Source organism: Rhea americana, unplaced genomic scaffold (assembly GCF_003343005.1).
Source record: "Rhea americana isolate MKP2758 unplaced genomic scaffold, rheAme1 scaffold_122, whole genome shotgun sequence".
NCBI classification, from domain to species: domain Eukaryota; kingdom Metazoa; phylum Chordata; class Aves; order Rheiformes; family Rheidae; genus Rhea; species Rhea americana.
In genome coordinates this window covers 2,370,789-2,387,717 of record NW_028185284.1, presented here as the reverse complement: position 1 = coordinate 2,387,717, position 16,929 = coordinate 2,370,789, and the positions used below count along the sequence as shown (strand labels likewise).

Sequence of the window (16,929 nt, the reverse complement as noted above, 5' to 3'; positions counted from 1 at the left end):
CGGCGGGACGGCGCCGCGCAGGGCTGCCGCCTAGCAGCGGAGGGGGGGAACAGAAAACAGCAGCAAARCCCCCGAGAAACCAGGCTTGTGCGTTTTCCTGCTGAGCGCCGGGCGGCTGCAGGGTGCCCGGGCGGCCCCAGGAGGCCCGAGCAGACCGCAGGGCCGGGTCCAGCACGGGACTAGCGAGGACCGACTGGCACGGCTGGGAGGGGACAGGCTGCGGGTGCCCCCGGGCGCCCGGGCAGCTGCAGGACGCGAGCGGAGACTGCAGGAGCCTGCAGGCCCTTCGCTGGAGCCCTCCTGGCCCGGCAGCGAGCTGCGCCTGAGGCCCCGGACGCATCCTTCATCGCCTCGCGCCTCGCTGCCTTCCCTGCGGCTTCTGCAGGAGAAACGGGACGGGGGAAAACATGGGAAGGGAGGTTCCGCTGGAGGCTGGTACGTTACGGGCCCTGTTAGTAACTTGCTGCCTTTCTGAAACGACTTTGAAGTTTGTGGGAATCTATCTGAAAACCTGCAGCACCTGGGAAAGTCTTCAAGGGAAACAGGAAGGACGTTGTGAATAACAGACCCACCGGTGTGATCCAGAAGATGTGTACCACCCCTYGTGACACAAAACACAGGAATACAGCACTGGGGAGGACTTTCTGTCCCCAAACGTTTTTGCAGACAACCTGTGTCATAGACTCCCTTTGTTAACCCAGCCAAAATCCCTCTTAAAACCAGTTTGGCTTCTTACCCCTCTCCCATGCCGAAGGTGGCTCCTGAATCTCATTGCCCTTGCAGAAAGGCCCSGGGGGGCAGAGCCTCCATCTCTCACGGCTCCGGGCAGCACCTGGAAGAACGGCCCAGTGCACTTGATATTTAGCACGGCAGTGAGGAGGAGGTAGAGGCAGCCCAGCAGCATGCTCAAGTTTCTACCTTAGGAGAAAATAGAGCAATGAGAAACATGGAGGAGCAAGACATTAGGTCCAGTCCCTGATCATCATGGTTCTTTTAACGCAACCATAACTCAGACAAAACCTCAAATAAACCTTGAGAAAAGATAGTGGAACCCTAGAAAGGGCTTCAGGCCTGCTGTCTAGAATAGCTATGAGCTCCTGCAAACCCCTGACATTGTCAAAACCTGTCCTCATTACCTAACCTTACCCTCCTCTAACACTAACCTGATAAAAAGTACTTGGGTTTCTTGAGTTTATGGATGCTTCTAAGTCAGAGACAGCGCAGTGATGAGCAAGAAAGCAGATGAAGATGACCAAGGGGATCAAGGGTAGATGGAGATAGTTCATTGCAGGGTGAGCCATAGTTTCTGCTCATGAGGGGTACGGCACTGCATGGCAACTGGGATGCTGAGAAGGGAAAAGCCTCCCAAGACTGCTTGGAGCAGTCAGAAGTGCAGAGGAGTCCCCAGACTGGCAAGCTCTCACTGCACTTACKGGTTTCTAATCCTACCACTCTCCAAAGAGCACAGGGATATCTGGGGACATGGCCAAGCCCTTTCCCAATGCAGAGCAGGGAAGTCATGAAAGGGATGAGGCTCTGCCTGCCAAGCTGGCATTGCCAAGCAGCTGTGCAGACCCATGGGAACACCGGAGTGGACTGAATAGCACCAGCTGCATGAAAAAGTGTGGTTTCCCAAATTAGGTTTCCTCAAATTGGCACCCTCTTTGCTCCCCTTCCTTGGAGGCTTGTGGGCAGCGCRAGCTCAGCAGGGCCAGTACGGTGGAGACTGTCTGCTCTGTTGCAGGCGAGGATCGAAGCTGGGGCTGATGTGGCAGTAACAACTTGCCGGGGAGTCTGAGAGTCCCCAGCCTGGCCGGCTCCACGTGCCCTTGGCTGCGCAGTGCAGAGCCGGCTCTGGGAATAGATGCAGGAACGAGACAGACGGGCAGAGGGTGCCCTGAGGCCCCCCTCCCTTCGTCTCAGACGGACAGCCAGCAATGACCTGCCACTCAAGGCGACGGCCTGCGCACCTTACCCAGAGCGAAACGGCCCCCGGGTGTGCACCGCCATGCCGCACACAGGCACGGCCCCCCGCGCGCAGCCCCTCCGGGCAGCCAGCCTCCCAAGGGGTGGTGCAGCGGCCAGCCCCGGCATGCCCCACAGAGCCCAGAGCCACCCCGGGGCCCCAGCTCCCCTCTCTGCATGCTCGAGCCACCTGGGAGCTCTGCAAAAGCCCTTTCTGAGATGGTACCRTGCGTGGTGGCGCAGGCGAGTGCCGATCACTTCTCCTCTGTGCTTCCCCATGCAAGATCCACCCTGGCACTGCTCCCATCTCCAGCCCATCCTCTTCCTCACACTGCACCTCCCCCATCCCAGGACCACAGCAAGGACGTGGTCGCTGCCTCGGTGGGCAGTGGCGGGTGCAGACGACGCACCGGYGGGGAGCGGAGCGATAGCCATCCCCACTGGGTGATGCGCACAAGGTTATTTTCCCAGCGTTCCTCCGAATACAGATGTTTTCGCAGCGCAGGATCCAGACAGAGGAGGGTAAAATGTTTTCATTCCAAGCTCCCGGGGTCAGGTCATGGTTTGTCTAAATGGCTTTTGTTGCTGTAATTATCAGATTAGCTGAGCTCTGGCAGCGCGTTTAGGGGCAGCTACATTAACTCTGGATCCTGACACCCCCCTCCCAGCCCTCGGCACCACCCCGGCCAGCTGGGGAAATGGGTTTGCAAAGCGACGACAGGGAATCAGGGGCCGAGCAAAACCACGTAAAAGATTCGCACTTGCTCTTGGGCCCCCGACCTCAGGAGCCAGCAGGGCCCCGACCCAGGAGCCCGACATTTGGGGAAGGTGGCAGCGGGTGTTGCCAAGCSCGGGTGCAGACTCTGCTCCCGCTCCAGCCTGCCGCGGGAAGCGGCCGAGGCCGGCAGCACGCTGAGGACACCCTCAGCGACGCCTGCGCCTGCTGACGGGTTGAGCCTTGCGGAGCGGGGTCCTGACCCAGACCCTGTTGCGGCTCCTGTGGCTGCTCTTGGAGGAAATCCTGGCTGCCGCAGCTCCCCATCTTGCAGGGACACCGGTCCCACGACAAGCAGCAGCAACCTGGGGCGAGCCCGGCTCYGGGGGCCTGTGGCTGGGAGCGGGGTGCCAGGGCTGCCCCCCAGCAGCCCGAGGGGGTCAGGGAAAAGGAGTGTGAGATACCAGGCGGGATGGAGAGCGTGACGGAGAGATGAGAGAGCAGGCTGAGGGGCAGATAAAGAGGGATCAGGAGTTTCCGGCCCCGTGCGGCCCCTCTCCCRGTCCGTCTGTCAGCGCCTCCGCCTGCTGATGGCACCCAGCCCTCCTGGCAGCCGGGGCGGCTGGCCCTGCGGAGGGGCACCGCTCGGGCTGCGAGAGTGGCCCCCAGCACTGCCCCGCACAGCTCCATGGGACCGTGCTCATCCTAAAACAGAGGTGAGCCCTCGCAYGCTCGACAGCGCTGCACCTGCAGAGCCACCTGCACCCCAAGCTGGGCAAACTCATGCACGCRCATCTCCCCTCCTCCCCAGCTGTAGGGAGGAGCCAAAGGGGTTTGCCTTTAGCAAGAAAGAAACTAAAGATAATAAATAAATACAAATCAGAAAAGACATTTTAAAGGTTCTSCGTAAAATTAAATCCTTAAAATACAGTTCCACTGCATTTCAGTTTCTGGAGTGCTGCAATGCCAGAAGGTAACGCTTCACTACCTGAACAGTTCCTCTGGGATGGACCRTCTATACGTTCTGCTTCAAAAAATGTTTTAGCCTCCTTAAACGCTTCAGAAAATTTCAAGAGCAAAATTTTTGCCTAAGACAACATGTTCCTGCAGGAAGTTTTGGCTTCAGCAAAACATAATTTTCTGATGAAAAAAAAAGAAAACGTAGTGGAAAGTCTGCTCCTGGCCTTTTTCCTAATTCTCACCATGAAAGAACTTGGTTAGCTCCAAAGCCACCTTCTCTGYTTCCAGCTGAAAGCTCGAGAGTGACATAAAGCAGTGAGGACAAGGTCTGCACGTTCCTGAGAGTAACAGGCGTATCCTCTGACCCGCCAGTGCTCAGACCTATAGCAGCACTCACATCAGAAATGTGCCTGAGTCCTGCCAGGAAATAGTATTTTTGGAGTGTCCTTTAACCACTCAGCAAACCCATTGGATTTATCCTGAATGTAGGATTTAGCATTATACCTCCTAAGGGTATTGCAAGATGGCATAGATTTAACCATCATTTCTGAGACAAAGCTGTTTTCCAGTTGCCTAAAAATCCTCCTGGCCACATGTCACTGGCCCTTCCTCAGGGACACTCTGGGCCAGGGCTTGCTTCCTGGGCTGTMCTCCCTACCCTGTCTTCTCTATGCTGTGCTGCTCTCAGGGTTGCTGCTGTGATTTATTTTCGCACGGACACCCCAGAGCGCCTTCAAGCCCCAGCTYGAAGCACTGATCTGTTGAGACCTGCCCCATAGTCATGCGCATTGCCTTGGTGTCCGCTCATCCTAAGGATGTCCCCGGAGGGGCACAGCTCCCTGTCYGGAAGTGAGCAGGCATGGTCTGATCCATGTGCTTGCGGAAAGATGAGCCAGTGGGGCTCAGAAAGTCTGTTTTGGAGACTTGCTTTCTCACGATTTTCCTTTCTGCATCAGCACCTGCTGGCAGATCTCTGTAGACCATACTAAGAGGCTGTGACCACTGGATCAGATGCCCTGGCACTGCAGCCTGCAGCCCTTGTGCATTAAAGAAAGTGGTTTCCTAATGGTGCCAATGCCTCTAGAGAGGACCAAGTAGAAACAAAGACGGGGCTATAAATCCTGGAGCATCTCCAGCCTTAAAGCAGGAGAGGGACTGCTACATCAAGGCATGGCCTTTCAYACAGTTGAGGAAGCTGCTTTTGGGACCCCTCAATGCAGAGAGACAGTTGCCACCTTCCAGGACTTGGGGTGCCCTAGAGACAACAAATGGGACAGGCAGAACACTCCTCCAGGTGGAGGAGACACAACAAAGTCAGTGCCAGAGACACTGACATAAAGCTGAAAGCCTCCTGTAGCCTCATTTGGGCAGAAGATGGAGAAAAGGCTGAGCTAGCACTCCCAGGCATGTCACTGTGGGCTGTAGATAAAAAGAGCACTTCAGAGACTGCCACATGAACATCAGAAATTTAGCAAGACCCTCAAATTCAGATGGTGCCAAAGGAAGAGCTGGAGGAAAGAGTAGGAAAAAGTAGGAGCAAGCAGTTCATCATTAAGGAGGAGGACAGAGCCCTGCAGAGAAGGACCTCGGCACACACAGCACGGAGCTGCCACGGTGCAAATACCACTAGTCCCAAACAGTCAGGTTGTTTGGGAACCCACAAGAGGACAGGCACGCAAAGGAGCAAGTGTAGCATGTGATATTGTGTCACTGCAACCACCAAACACCTTCTGTCATCTGGTGGGTACAATGTTCGCACCCTTCCCAGAGGGTCATTGCGCGTGCCTTGCTCACAGCCCCAGGACAGGGCAGGGGTCCTGGCGAGTGCACTTGTCCCGCTGCACTTGCAGGCAAGGGAGGCAGAGCTTTGACAGAGAGCACCCGGTGCCCCCAGGACACCCAACGTGCTGCACTGCCGCAGCGYGTCCCAGCTGCCAGCCAGCAGCGGGAGCCTGGTGGCGCAGTTGGGGCAGGTGGGAGCCAGAGGCATCTGCGGCCCAGCCAGTCCCAGCTGGGAGGCCACCGGGTGCTGTCTGTGCCCCCGCACAGCTCGGATGAGGCCAGCAAGAGAGGACTCCAGCTCCCTGCGCCTCACAGGGACCTCAGTACCACGGGTAGCTTCTAGACCCTGGTGCAGGAGCAGATTTACTGAAAACAATTTATTTAATATCAAAAATAATTTCTTACAGTGTTTTGTCTGGCGTCAGCCAAGCGCTTACTCACCCGGGAATTCAAACAAAGGCAGCGCTGGCGCCCAGCCAGGGGGTCGGGCGCTGGGTGGTCGTGTCCATCCCGGCCTCAGACCCGCCTCTGGGTCACTTGCGGGCTTGTGGCATGATGTCTCCATTTATTTATTGGAAATGTTTGAACAGGAAATGCTAATGGTTTGGGTTTGTGGAGACAGCTGGAGGGGTCCAGCAGGAGCTGCTGGGAAGGGGAGGGTGCGCTGGGACAGGGTGCATGGGGGGTAAGGGAGCCGGTGCCGTCAGGATGGCCAGGGGAGATCTGTCCCTTCCACACATTTGGGATGGGGGACCCAATGGGAGATGGGAGTGGGGAGGTCCCTACCAGCTCCCCTGCCTCCTCCTCCTCCTCCAAGTGCAGCTACTGCTGCGACACACRGCCGTGCTGCCCCAGCGAGACTGCTGCTCTGCACGCCGCAGTGCCCGCYGCCCGCACCCAGCGTGCGGCAACGGCACCGCCAGTGAGGCGACACGAGTTCCAGTGGGGAAGGCATCGGGGGAACTGCATCTGTGGGGCTGTGCGTATCGCAGCCCCGGCCCTTGGGCTTGCGCTTGGYGAGTGCCCGTTAGCGTGGGAGGGCTGTGGGAGCATCGCCTCCCCCTGCAAGGGGGTCGAGAGGTTCCTACACAGCCTGGTGCTGCAGCGGGCTGTTCCTGCATTTGCTGATAACACAGGAGGTGAAGCCTGACCCAGGAAAYCAGGCAAGATCCGCAGAGATAAACTCCCTGCAGCAAGACAAAGGCACTGACCTCCCCGCTGCCCAAGCCGCGGCATTCCCACAAGCACAGCAACAATTCCCAGGAGCTGTGCACAATATCCCAGTGAGACCTGCATGAAACCCTGYGGGAGAGCCGTGGGGAACAGTCGGCAAGGCAACAGCACAGCCCATGGTGCCTGCTGCCAGGATCATGCCAGGAACCACATGCTCTGCTTTGTAGCTAGATCTGCTGCAGTGGTCAGTTCCCTGGACGGTGACAGCAAAGCCCYGGCGACTGCCCACTCTTCAGTTAGCAGTGCACTGTGCTTGGCGCTGCATGTATTGCAAGGACAGAGGCAGCCTGCACACTCGCCACCTATTAATTAAAATGAATTAAAAGCAATATTCATCTTGGGCCTGGACATCACGAAACTACCTTGCGCTCTCCTCATCTTTCACAGACCAGACCCAGCTTGGCTCACTCTTGTTCCCTATTTTGTTCCCTACCTTACACTATTACACTTAAACTCTCAGCACAAACTTGCTTTAGTTTTCATTTCCAGCTGCAGCAGAGGCTCTCAAGCACTTGGGTAACTCAGGCTTCACCATGTGCTTTGAATGGGTGCTGTCGTGTCACCTCGCACGCCCGGCACGCCCAGCCTGAAAAACTGAACCGCTGCCGCTGCGCAGGTGCAGGGCAGGCTCTGTCCYCCCCGTGCCTGGCCTGCGACGGACGCGGTTCTGGAAACACCCTGGGGGCCGCTTCCAGCGGAACAAGCTGCACCRTGGCGTGTTTCGCCAACTCGGCAGCCCAGCCAGGGGCTGCCACGCTTGCTGGGGCAGGCACCCCGATGTCAGACCCCAGCAGGGTGCTGAGCAGCCCTGGCCCCAGGSAGGCAGAGGGCTCAGGGCTGCCGCCGCGCTGCGCACCTCCGCAGGCTCCCTGCGGGCTCTGGCAGGGCTCACTGGAGCACTGCYGCCAGATCTGCCTCGGGACAGTAACAGCTGAAAAAGACAGTGTTTAATGGGATTTGCAAAAACACCCAGCTCAGTTGCATGTCTTATTCCTGTTGTCTCAGGCATATTTTTAAAATCTTTATCTCTGCATCATTAAACAGTAATCTGCATTTGAAAAGAATCACTTCAGTTCCCTACCCCTGAAACGAGGATAACTATCCTCTACTTTATAGCAGGGTTACAAGGATAAGCAGATTAAAGACTGTGAGACATTGTGGCAAGGAAGGTTAAACAAGACCCTAGGATAGATAGCCCAWGGGCAGGAATAAGCAGCAGAGCAAGGCGCAGGATTAGGCAACAACGCAAGTCTGTACCACGCTAATGGCACCACAAATCCAATGCTGGGTTGCCACCACCTGCCTTCCCAGGACGAGTACCTCAGTCAGCCGAAAACCCACTGACGGGCATCTCCAAGGCCCTGGATACACACCGGTGTCCTTCTCTGGCTGTGCCACTGCAAAGGCCAGAGCTGGTGCTGGCCCTGGGGAAAGCGCAGGTAGTGCTGGCGGCTGTGCTGCTCTTGCAAACATGATTTGGCACAAGGGCGGTGYGGAGGAGAACGCTCTGGCCATGCGGCCTGGCCTGTGTCCCCCAGCTGGCATCAGCAGCAGCTGGGCATGGGGCTAAGAGGCGTCCCTCGGTCCTGTCCATATCTCCAGCAGCTCAGTAGGGCAGAGAGAAGTGAATGCAGCAAGGAATCACCTCCCTGCTCGTGCTCCCACTCCCACTCCTGCACAGCAGTGAACAGGGACCCTCCAGGSCCCCCCCGGGGCACCCAGCAATGCCAAGACATGGCACTGGCACCAGCTCTCCTTGAGGACCAGGCACAGGAAACACAGCACAAGGGAGGCTGCAGCCTCCACCCAGGCTAGACCCAGCCAGGGGCTCATGAGCCYCAGAGAAGAGAGAGAGAAGAGATGGAGGTTTGATAGGGTGGTGGGATCAGGCTCACAGAGGAGATGGATACACAGCAATGCAGGAGGCAAAGAGAAGGGGGTATCTTTTGTTTTTATCAGCTGCTCCATATACCATCTGGGTAAAGACATACTTTTAAAAAGGAAAATAAAGAGCCAGTGAAAGGACCATGAGGACTTGCAACCATCCATTATGGATAGAAAGCATCTAATCCCAAGGAACTGCAAAAACACAGCAAAAATGTTCCTTGGGGCACGGAGGTTACTGCCCATGGTCTGCCCCTGTCCTTGCCCTCAGGGTGCCCAGGGAAGGTCCTGTGAGACAGCAGGGAAAAACACACTTCTTCAAAAAGAGCTGGTGAGGGAGAGGATGAGCCAGACAATTACTGTCTGGAAAGTCTCACCCGGGTCCCTAGTAAAATAATGGCACAAATATTAAGAAAAGGAGCTCTGTAAACATCTAGAGGATAATGAAACCATGAGCTATAAGCAGGATGGGATTTGTAAATAAAGGACTGTGCCAAAAACAACAAGGCCTCCATAATTGTTTTGGATAGAATGACAAGATGAGTGCGGGAAGAGGACTCAGCAGGATGTCATGAGAGGAGACCTGGAAGCATCAGGTCTGTCCTCTCTGCCTGGCCATTTAAGAGCCCCTAGCACATCTGGGCAGGTTTCAGGGAGTYGATTCGCTTGGGCTCATGTAAAGCGGTGATGTTCCCTCTGGCARGGCTACACCTGGGGACTTACCTGCCCTGAGAGAGTCTAACAGCTGCAGTCCCAGGGCCTGCTGACCCAAATGCTGTGCGCACATGTCACACCATCATTTTTGCACTTGCTCATACACCAGCACAGACCAAGGCTAAAACGGAGCCCGAGAGGCCCAGTTGGTGCACGTTCCTCCACCAGCCCTCACAGAGCAGCAACTTGTGCACTGCAGAAGAGAAAGCCAGGGGCTGCCAGGGATGGGCAGAATGGGAAGCAAAATTAAGCAAAGCCAGTAGAGGGAAAGTAATGCTAGCATCTTCACTCTTCTCCAGGTTTTGGCAAAGGTTTGTCTTTGGTGAACACGTTTGGAGAACATGAATGGCACGTTCTCCAAAACTATACCCATACAGGTCTTCCAGTGCACTGAAGCATCAGATCTTTGGCCAGGCTTACAGRTAAAATGCATGCATCTCCTTGCAATTAGACTTTTGAAATGCTGTGATGTAAAAGCACACATAAGTCTTAGAGTAGCAGTCATATGCACTGTAAAGGTCAAACATGTCCAGTTTTGGTTTGCATGCAAGGAAGACTGGAGGTCTGGCCAGAGGGTAACCACCGTGAAAACAGGGCCAGCCCTGGCTCTTGGGCCTCCATGGATACTGCAGCCATGCCGGACTAGGCAATTGTCATTCCCTACTGAACAGCTGGCTACAGATTGCAATATAATATATACTGCCAGTCACACACAAACAGAGGATGAAATGAGCCATATATGGTGAAGATATTATTAGTCCATAGCTGTCTTCATAAGATCTTCTGAGGAAATCTTGCTTGAAAATAGGCTTGCATATGAGACTAAAGCATGGACTCAAACTGCCTAAAGAATTGGAAGCAATAGTTTCAAAGAAACAGTGAGCATTAAGGCTGTGAATGTTATATACTTAGATTTTTGCAAGGTGCTTAACTTAGCACTAATGTTTAATTAGAAAATTGTGTGGTGCTATGTAATGTCAGTTGCCCACACGTTAAATATGTCTTGACAGGGCTCCAAAACTATTTCTCAACAGCGAAATGTCACTGAGACAGTGTCTGGAAGTATCCTTCAAAGATCAGCACTAAACTCTGGGTATCCAGTATAACCACACGCGATCTGAGAGTCGGTATGACTCTAGCTCCAGCATCTGCTGCAGTTCAATGCGTGAAAGAGAGGATGAGCTCACCTGGTGATCTACTTTGATCAAGCTGAATAGAAAATTAGATGTTTCAGCAAAGAAAGTGGGATGTCCCTCTAGGCGGCAGAGGATTATGCTGAGCACTAGCTTTGGGGGGGGGGGGGATTTAGGGTCACGGGGATGAACACTAGATGGGAGGTTGATGCAAGAACGAAATGGGTGAATGCAGTCTTGGATATGAAAGTAGGGAGAGTAGAAAACAGGAGTTACTATATAGTGCTTTACAACTGACCATGACTAGACTGGTGCCCTATTTTAGAAAGATTCAGGTGAAGGGACAGCAGTGAGTCTCATTTCCCCCCACCTTAGCAAGGCTTTGTACAGTCTCCCATAGTGTCCTTGCAGCCACACCGGCAGGCAGGGACAGGGAGAGGAGATGACCAGGAGGGCTAAAAATTGCATGTGGCACTGGCACAGGGGCCAAGGGACGGTGAGATCTCCATCTCCAGAGATTTCTGAAATGTGACTGATCGAGTGAGTAGACTGGACTGCCACATTTTGGTCCTGATGCCAAAATTATTCTTTGAAATAAGAGAGTGTGCAGAAAACAGCCACAGAAGAGACACAAGGGCAGAAGAACACACCTCACAGTGACAAAATCAAGCTCAACCTGTTCTGTTTTTTAAAAAGATTAAGAAATTTGACGGCTATGTGCAACTACTCTCATAGTAAGAATATACTCTGTGCTAAAATGGTTTTGTTCCAGCCAGAAAAGGCAGAATTAATGTCTGTAAATTAAAAGYTAGACAAACCTGCATAAGAAATAGACATACATTTTCTGAGCAATGCTGATTAGCCAGTGGATTAACCATTGATGACTAAATAAGACAAAACCATGAACTCCCTCTCTCCTCCAAAACAGATACTTTTCTGTGTTTGCCAAAACCCAGGTTATTAAGATCCCAAAAGAGCAACTAGACAAAATGCTCAAGGAGATCAGAATGAGTGATCTAATGACTAATTTTGATCTTAAACACTGGGAGCAAAAATACATCATGTTACTAATACACATACAAAAATTCACATCACATGAACTCAGCATAAACACTAAACAGCTGACATCTGCAAAACCCACAGAGGGAGGGGGGGCAACTGCTGTTAGTCCCGTTTTAAAAACAGGAAAACACCCAATCCGCAGTGGACCAGCAAGAGCCTTGCAGTGGGAGAGAAACTAGGAGCCAGACATGAGCTTGCCCGAGTCTGTCACCAGCCAAGTTCRTGAACCAAGACATGTCTGTTTTAAGGTGCACTTGGATCCCAGATAGAGGTATACCATGAAAGGATGGGAAAGAGAAAGTTTCTCCACATACGACTTGGCAGGAGCCACACAAGGCATATGGTCATTCTAGGAAATGCAGGACCACAGAGATGGTCAGATGCCCAGAAATGGGCTAAAGAACAGATGGAAAAAGTGTTTAAGAGTAAATAGCAAAAAAAGAAAGAAAAAAAAAAGTGATGGAATTGATGGAAACTTGCCTTGGACAACATTTGCAACTGAAGGAACAAGGACTAGTCCTGAGTAGACTGGCAAAATAATCTTCTCTGTTTCTAGTATCTATGTTCACAGAATTATAGAAAACAAGCCTGGAAGGCCCTTGAAAGGTCACCTAGCCTGTCTGCCTGCCCCGGCAGGAGGTAGACTCTACCTAAACTCTTCCTGGCSGAGTAACCTCTTCCTAAAAGAAGTCTCTACTAGTGAAGACAGCTTCCAAGAAAAACTAGTTTTAATCTCCTTTACTGAAGTCACTGCAATGTAAGCCTACGCCTTCTTGTTCTATCTGCCCTGAAAATAAAGCATAGCCCATTATCTCTTGTTTTGTAGCAACACTTTATGCATTTTATGCATTTCAAGACTTTTATCTTATTTCCCTGCAATCTTCTCTTCTTGACACTAGGCAACCCTGGTCCTTCAGCCTTCTCCAGTAAGTTATGTTTTCTGAATTTCTAATTACTCTCATTGTTCTCCAGGCTTTCTCCGAGATCCACAACATGAAATGTTGTGTCCAAAGTGGGATTCAGCACTCAAGATAGCACTTTATAAGTGCAGAAAGATTATATCTTACAGACACCTTGTTTGTATGTCTCAGTCCRATTTTGCTCCTCTCACTCAGGCATGATGCTGTTGGCTCATGTTCCCTTTGGGACCTACTATCACCTCCAGCTACTTTTCCTTAGGACATGCTTGCTCATTCCCCGGTGAGTACTTGCGCAGTTGATTTTTCTCAACCAATTGAAAAACCTTACATTTGTTCTTTTGTTCRGTTTTATTTCAAATTCTTCCATTTTGTCAAGAAAATGGAAATTTTGCTCTTACAGGCTCTCCCAGACTGGTGCTGCCTGACCGTGATGAAAATCACTGATGAAAGCATTGACTAGCACTAGATCCAGAGCAGATCCTGTGTGACGCTTAGGCACGGGTAACTACCTTTTCAACACCATTTCCCAGCCAGCTGTGTTCAAACTTAGCCACAAATTCATCTAGACTATGTTCCTCTCCTTCGCTCACAAGAATTTCATGTGGCAGTATGACTAAAGCTCTGCAAAACTAAAGATTTCTTGAGAAATCTTGAGAAAAAATCTTTTTGCTCCCATATTGGTAAACATAGTTATCCTCAAGTAGGTGAAAATTTGGTTGTTTTGGCTCCTAACAGACAGTTCAAGCTGTCRCATCACTTCGTTATCTCTACTCACATGTTGAGTTCCTTAATGATGTATTTACCTCTCTTCAAATCTGTTTCTGCAAGTGTCCCATTTTTTTCTTTCAACTCTGCACCCCTGGTCTTGAGTAAAGCTCAGGAACTTGGAAAGATACTAAGGTTCGTGTTGCAAAAAAAGGGAAAAAAATGAAAAAGAAAAAGAAGGGGGAAAAAACAGTTCAACAACAACAAAACCCTCGGAACTCACATGTTTATCCAAATTCATCTGAGCCTTCTGGGGACAGTGACTTTTTAGGGTAAAATAAAAACAAGTTCAAGTGAGTTTTCCATCCCTGCGACAGTACGGTGATTCCAGCCAATCTGAAATAATTTTCCAAGAAGATTTCCTGCAGCCCCACAGTGATTAAAGGAAATAACATTGTGAATAAAGGCACATTCTTCAAAGTCAACGAACGAGCCACAAACTGTACGTTCTCACAGAGGGCCGGAAAGCGCCAGCGCGGGATGGACTCCGCACCGCGCGGCCCCCCAGAAGGAAGAGGGTGGGAAGCCGGGTCCGTCCTCCTTCCCCGCGCCGGGGTTGTGACCGCGCTCCCGCACGCAGGGTGGGCACCGGCTCCTCCGCCGCGCCGGCAGCGGAAGAGGCCTCGGGGCCGCGCGGGCGCGGGGTGAACGTCCAGCCTCGGCCACCAAGGCTGCCGGACGCCTCCCGCGTGCTCGGCGCCGGGCGCGGGAACCCCGGCGAGGGGCTCGGTGGCCCCCGGCGGACCAGGCGTGCGAGCCAGTGGACCCGGGGTGTGGGTGGCCCCGGCAAGCGGCGGGAGGCCGTGCCGCGGCCTCCTGCCCGGGAGACGTCCCGCGCGCCCCTTTGCGCGAGCAAAGCCGGCGGCGCGTGAGCCCGGCCGGGCCCYGAGGTTGACACGGAGACGCAAACGGGCCCGAAAAGCCGCTCGGGCAGGCGAGAACATGCGGGCGAGCAGAGTCACGCTGGCTCCATCACCGGCCCCGCTCTTTGGGAGCTGYGGGACCGGAGGAAACATCCCGGCCCTGGGAACGACAAGGGAGCGATGAGCGCGCCCAAAATGGCCGAGCCAAGGGCACACTTAAAAACTCACCTTCCGGGCTAAAAAAAGGGCTCAGGGGGGATAGTGAGGCCGGCTGGGGAGAGAGGCAAGAAGGGGCCGCTTGGAAATGCAAACACGCAGGCAGCAGCCGGTGCTGCGTAATAAGGGAATTAGCTAACGAGCTTGCTGCGRCTCCCTGGCAATTCCCTTAGAAACGCCGCGGCCACCCGGGGGGGCCCCGGGAGCCCGGAGAGGGGCGCGGGCCGCCCTAAGCTGCGGGGCTGGGAAGTCGGGTCGCCCGCGCCGCCAAACCGCGCCGGCGCCCGGCGCGACGCGGAGGSGCAAACCAAACTCGGACAAGGAGAGCTCGTGGAAGCGGGCTCATAAACAGCGCTGCAAGCCGCGCCGCGCTGCGTCGGTGCCTGAGCTCGGCGCGCCAGCCCCGCCGGCACCCCGCCAGCAGGGCTGGCGATCGGGCTTTTTTWTTATTATTATTATTAGTTCTGTACAGCACCTTGTCGAACAGGCAGCAATTCCCGAACACGACTTGCAGGGACCGCCCGCATAGGAACTTGCATAGATATAAATTACTTTCCCTGGCTCTGGCAGCTATAATGGATATATCAGACAAACCAAGTAACTTAAAAATGTGTGATTTTTTTTTTTATGTCATTCAGTACATTTTATAAAATCTGAATTGAAAGCAAATTCAGATGTAAGTGCATGTGAGTACGCTAATCTGAACTTAAACTAAGAGAACCAAGTGTTAAAAGTCACTTAGAACAACGCAAATGCTAAATATACAATACTCATCAAATACTTAAGAAAGTGGCTTTCAGAAAGCAATCAGGCTGTGCAGCGAAAAATTATTAACTGATTAACATTAAAATCATTAAGGAACTCATGCATGAGGCATTATTTGCATGAATTAGAAAAGGGAAAGTATGACTAACAGCGAAGACAAAATATTCCTCCAAAGAAAAAAGAGAAAATGAAAAACTTTAGCCAAAAATGAACCTTCACTTGAAAGAAAAAAAAGATTATTCCCACACCACCGAGGAGAGCACCCAAATGCAGATATTWGCTGGAAAAGAGGAAATTAAGGATTTGTATTAATATTTTAAAGCAGGATTATTATTATTAAAATGTGAAAAATTAATTAYAAAAATTACAGAAAAATTTCTTGCCTCAAATGAATTTGATTGAAAACTATTGTATGGGAAACAGGAGTTTTTAATTTAACTTTTCAATACGACACTTTGACAAAATGTTTTATGGAAGTTTTGATTTTTATTTCAGTTTTCATAAACCAGAACGCTGTTCAAAATTTTCAAACAACATGTTTTTATGTTTTCATTGTCTTCTTTCTCTCCCCTACCCAGAAGCTGCTTGAAGAATGCCAGGCATTTGCATTAGATTTCCTCCTCTATTTTCTCATCTTTTCTTCCCTATGCTGTCACTTTTCAAAGCTTTAAAACTCTAGAGAAACGAAAAAAAAAACAAAAAAACTAAATGCCGTATCACTTGCTCAGCTATTGCAAGGCAATAGGAATAAAAAGAAAGGGGGAAGAAAGGGAAAAAAAAAAACAAGATTTTCAAAATTTCAACAATTTTCCAGGTTTAATAGAAACAATTTGTGCCTACATAGAAATAGCAAAGTGAAGTTAGAGTTTTCTTCTCATTATTATTATTAYTGTCCTGTTTCTTTTGTGATGTTCTCTTCTCAAATGTTTAACTGGGCTTTTTGTTTCGCCGGGAGAAATCCAGGGCTATTCCGCCGGGCTCTTTGACGAGCTCGGAGGAGCGAGGCCGGGAGGAGAGCAGGGCAGAGCGAGGCGGCGGCGGCGGCGCGGGAGCCGCGGGGCGCCGCCGTACCTGCCGGGCTCGCTCCCGCCGGCAGGGAAGCGGAGCGCGGCGCCGCGGCAGCCTGCTCGGCCCCGGGGAAGGGGTACGCCGCCCCGGGGAGCCGGGGGCTTGCCGTGCGCCGTGGACCCGGCCGCCGGCTCCTGCGGCGGCCGGGCGCCTGCGTCGGGATCCCGGCTCCGAGAGCGGGGACCGTCGCTCCGCAGCGGCCGAACAATAGTCAGCAGCGGTTATTTATCTCCTAAATAAATCAGCGGGTCCCGAGCCGAAGGGCTGGAAAGCGGCGGTGGAGATCAGACCCTCCCCGAACCCCGGCCGGGCCTTGAGCCGCTGTCAGGGCTGCAGAGAAACAGCAGCAAACTCTCACGCAAATGGCCTATAAAAAAGGCCCCTGTCAAAGGCACCTTGACCTGGCGGCTCGCTCGGCGCTGGGCTCCCCGGCGGCCCTCCCCTCCCCGGGCCGCGCTCGCCTCGCATGATGTATTTCCCCTGCCTTTTTTAGCGCTGCATTATGTTCCCTCCAGGAAACAGCCTCTTCCTTCTTATAAACACAGCCCTGGGTTGCTGACCAGCGGCCCTGCCACTCCGCAGCCACTCGCCGTCCATCCATCACACCTCGCTGTCACCCTGGCAACATATCTCTTGGACCGGTCCGGCTCCGGCGATGGGAGAGGCGGGGGAGCGGGGGGGTCACATACGCAGAGCACAATTCCAGCCTGCTGACTAATTCCCTGGAAACCCTGGGGCTGCACAATGAGAAAAGCCTTTCCGAGGGTTTCTCGAACGTTACTGGAAGGTCAGGCGAAGGTCAGCTCAAGGACACGGCTCCGGCTTCGCCGACCGGCAGCAGGGCGTGCGCCCGGGGCGGACGTGGGCCCGCCGCGCCGCGCGGC

The 16,929-nt window shown here is 52.8% G+C and overlaps 1 long non-coding RNA gene across 1 annotated transcript in view; it reads right to left on the bottom strand.

Annotated features, from left to right (window-relative positions):
- Positions 1-15,443: 15,443 nt before the first annotated feature.
- LOC146600367 (uncharacterized) overlaps positions 15,444-16,929 on the bottom strand; it is a 9,427-nt gene continuing 7,941 nt past the window's right edge. Inside the window, exon 2 of the long non-coding RNA XR_014898313.1 lies at positions 15,444-15,652. This is a non-coding gene — a long non-coding RNA (uncharacterized LOC146600367). The remainder of the gene's footprint in view (positions 15,653-16,929) is intronic.